Here is a 4,378-nt window from a genome sequence, read left to right on the forward strand (position 1 = left end):
TGACAGATGCAAAAGAATCACTGGATTCTATTCCGGCCTGATCGAGAACCGACAGATGGATAACCGTGCCGTGACAGGGTGCGTTGAACATTTCCACTGAGAGGATGGGAGGTAGCCACTGACAACGGTGAAACCCTTGCTTAAGCTTGCCATGGAAAGGAGTAAGAAGGATTGGATGAAGACAGTAGGAAAGTAGAGAGACAGAAGGGACAAGCATCTTCATACGCCTATCTGAAATTCCCACCAATGAATTACATAAGTATCTCTATCTTTATCTTTATGTTTTATTCGTATATCACCATATCCATTTGAGTCTGCCTGACTAAGATTTACAAGGTGACCATAGCTTGCTTCATACCAACAATCTCTGTGGGATCGACCCTTACTCGCGTAAGGTTTATTACTTGGACGACCCAGTACACTTGCTGGTTAGTTGTGCGAAGTTGTGTTTATGCCATGGTATTGAACACCAAGTTTTTGGATTCATTACCGGGGATTAATTGATTTGTGAAAAGTAGTGATCACAATTTCGTGCACCAATTACCAAGCAAACTCGACAAAGCCTGACATGACGAAGTCGGTACAAGATACAAAGCTACAAAGGTAATCCCTGAAAGAGACCTAAACAAAGTCCAAGAAAGAGGATTTCCAAGTAATTTGACAGGAGCCAACATGATAAAGCTACCCTTGGAAGAGACCTTAAGTAAAGTCCAAAAAGGAGGGCTACAAACGAATAAAAACCAAGTTGAAAAATCGGCAATCTCAGTATTACGATTCTAAATGAAACACAACAGTTTAAGGTTGATGAGAGCAGCGTTAGGCCAAAGAATCAAGCTGATCATGTCAGACAAAAACCTACGAAGGTGCCAAGACGAGTGCAAAGCAGACAGGATATAAAAACTACTAACTTATGATAATAGCAAGCTTCAGAGGCCGCCAAAATCAGCCCAAGAAGCTCAAAAGCCACTTTGTTTTTCAAAACAAAGTTGCTAAACAAGAAACAGAAGTATCAACAATCAACAAAACACCATTTACAAAATAAAAGAGTTCAAAGCCCACAGGCCGGGCTATACACAAATACATCAAAAATAATTAAAGAGAGTCCAAAGGTTTCCCAGTAGCAGCATCCCGGGGTGAAGGAAGACGAGTCTGAAGAGGCACTGCATCTACCATCCCATCATCCCAGTTCAGGATCTAGACATCAGGATCGGACTCAGGCTGAACGACTTCAGCTGCATGAGAAGAAGAGGGCGGCACAACGGAGACTTTGGTAGAAGGAACAGGAGGAGGCTCAACATCATCATCATCAGGGTCCTCGAGAACGATTTTGCCATCCTTAACAACATTATCCAAGCTAAACAAGGCAAGGTCAGCCTCCGGGGCAATAACCCAAACCTGTTCCTTTAGGTTCTCATAAGCAGCAGTTACGCTACCCACAAGATGACCCTGGAACTCGGAATAATCAACCCGAACTGACTCTAGCTCCTTCCGAAGATGTATCACTTCTCGGTAGGACGTGACATAGCTTTCTTTGTGCTTCAAAGCCACATCCTCAGCCAATCGCACAGAGGCCGCTAGGGCAAGAGAGCTGGCCTTCTCCCCCTCCAGCTCCTTCTTCAATTTAGTCACCTCTGCTTCAAACTCCTCCATGAGACCCTTCATCCGATCAAATTCTTGCTTAGCTTCCTCCATAAAAGCTTTGGTAGCATGAAGAGGTAGATTTTGGGCAGTGCGATACAAAGCAGCTCCCATGTGAGCCATCTTAACACTACTCTTAGTGATAAAATCCAAGTGATAAAGGAGAGATACATCATCCATTGAAAGAACACAATAAGGTGCGATCTGCTGGTCCACAAAACCAATAGGATCAATATCCAGGGCACCTAGATTGAAAGGTTCTACAGTTCGAGGACTTTTTGGAGGAGGGGCGGCCGAAGAAAAAACCACAGCAGTAGTAGAAGATTGAGGGGGATCCACTAAATGGACTCGAGGTGTAGGGATCATTCTCCTTGGGCCAAGAGAGCTCGACATGGATGGCTTCAAAGGAGCTTGGGAAGTTCCTTCCCCATCAGCCCGGGCCGAGATGTTTTGAGCTGCAGTAGCTTTCCTTGCCTTCTTGAAAGCCTTCATTGCATCATTATTCTTGGCCATCTCTGCAAAATGAAAAGCAACAAATTATCACGCCAGGAAGAAAGCAGGAGAAAAACAAGATAACAAGATATATCAAGACAAATACCCAATGCAGTTCGAATAAGGGACGGGTCTCCCAAAGATTTTTTAGTATCCAAGTGAGGAGGTTCCCCCCAAATATCCTCCAAGACATTCACAAAGGCCTGCTCGACCTCATCCAGCATCTCCCAAGTATATCGGGATACCACTATGTTTCTTTGCCACTCTAAGGGAAAGCAGGGCTCGTTATTTTCGTCCAGAAAGAAAGGCCAGGCTCCTTCAACAGCCCGGACCTTAAAGAAGTAGTTCTTAAAATCCCGGAAAGATTCGTCATACATGGAAAAAACCTTATGCCCCTGGACAGACCTAAAAGAAACCCAAGAAGCCTTCTTCTTGGTAGTCCCAAGCTTGGTCAACACAAAAAGATATAGAAAAAGAGTTTGCGAAGGCATAACACCAAATTCTTGACAAACAAGCTGAAAAATCTTGATGAAGCCCCAGGAATTCAGATGGAGCTGCAAAGGGGCTACGTTACAAGACCATAACAGGTCAGTTTCAAAAGAAGTAAAAGGAAAGGTGATTTTCATTTGGCTAAAAAAGAAGTCATAAGCATAGAAGAAGGGACGCTCCCCCTGGATCAGGACTGGGAAGCAAACTCTATCACCAGAATCAGGTGCTACCAACTCATAATTGCCCTCCTGATCCTCACTGCTACAGACACGATGATGCTTTCTAAGCGTCACACAAAATTCTGAATCGACTAAAGAAACACACAGCAAGACAAGAGAGTCCAGCCAATCGGATATCCCTTCGAAAACCTCAGAAGACGCCTCAAAAACATTTTTTTGGGAAGACATGGCCAACTAATCCTACAAGCAAGAAAAAGGATTGGGTTACTAAAAAGGTAAAGACATCCCAGATGAAATCAAAACAACTCAGATAGCATAATCCAGCGCGGTACATCAGATAAAAAGGAAAACCCTAGGACACAACCCAAAGTCCAGGGGCATCCTTTGGAGGGAATCAGGGAATAAAGATTTAGGAAAATCCATAAGACTAATGTCTCAGCAGAAACCCTTTCCGAGAAAAACATACGCGAAGAAAGATAAAAAAAGCCATCAAAAGGAGCAAACTTCCTCAAAACAAACAAAAGTTCAGCAAAACAGGAATAGCATACGAAGCCCTAAAAAGCCAAATCAGGAGAAAACACCCAGAAGCATACATAAAGGAAAAAAGAAGACCAGAAGGCGTGCATCACAGTGATAAACTGAGTGTGATAATATACAAAGATTCAAGCTTTCCAACATGCACTCAGTTAGAACTTCAAAAAACAAATACAGATTAGCAAAATAGATGATGGAAGAAAAAGAAAAACTGACCTGAAAAAAAAAAGGAGAAGAATACGGAAGAAGGTTGAAGACGAAGAGGCCAGAAGCTGCCGTCGGAAGCACTCACGATCGCCGAAACCACATTGAGACACCAAGATACGTAAGCTTTCAGGGGAAAACAGAAGATGAGAAAGAAAAGGGAAGTTATGAAATAGAGAAGAGAAAGTGTTTGGTGAAAAGTTCAAAAAGATCAAAGAAACGAAGCATTAAAACCAATTAATGAGGACATTTAAAAACCCTCGTGCGTTCCCAAGGCAAGGACGCTAATCCAAAGCGCGCACTTTCAGAGGAAGCGAAACGTTCTGCATTCAAAAAGGAACTCTACAAAGATAAAGTCGATAAAATGCTTGAGTTCGGCTTCACCCGAGAAGGTTCGAAGTCCTAAAAACTAAGACTCTACCTCCAAAGGGAAACCGAGCTCGAGTAGGGGCACTGTTCATACCCTGGGTCGAGATGTCCGACCCAGAATGTTCTACAGACAAAGCGACCAACCTCTTCAGGTCAGGACGAACCGACCTCTTCTCAAAGAGCTTGGCCAAGTCACAGGAAAGCCCAATAAAGGGCCCAAATAGAGGAACACGACCCCAATCCAAAACGCAGCCCAAGCCTATAGAGATAAGGGCGGTTCCCATGAAAGATAAGATAAAGATAAAGATAACTAACTTATCTTATCTAAAAAGGTCACTCTACACCATTATAAATACACTGGAGCACCCAGGTATAACTCATACTCTGATTCTACTCAATACCTGCTTAATATCCTTGCTAACTTAAGCATCAGAGTCCCTTGCAGGTACTCCCCACCCTCCGGGGATGAAGGA

This window comes from Arachis duranensis, chromosome 9, assembly GCF_000817695.3.
Source record: "Arachis duranensis cultivar V14167 chromosome 9, aradu.V14167.gnm2.J7QH, whole genome shotgun sequence".
NCBI lineage: Eukaryota > Viridiplantae > Streptophyta > Magnoliopsida > Fabales > Fabaceae > Arachis > Arachis duranensis.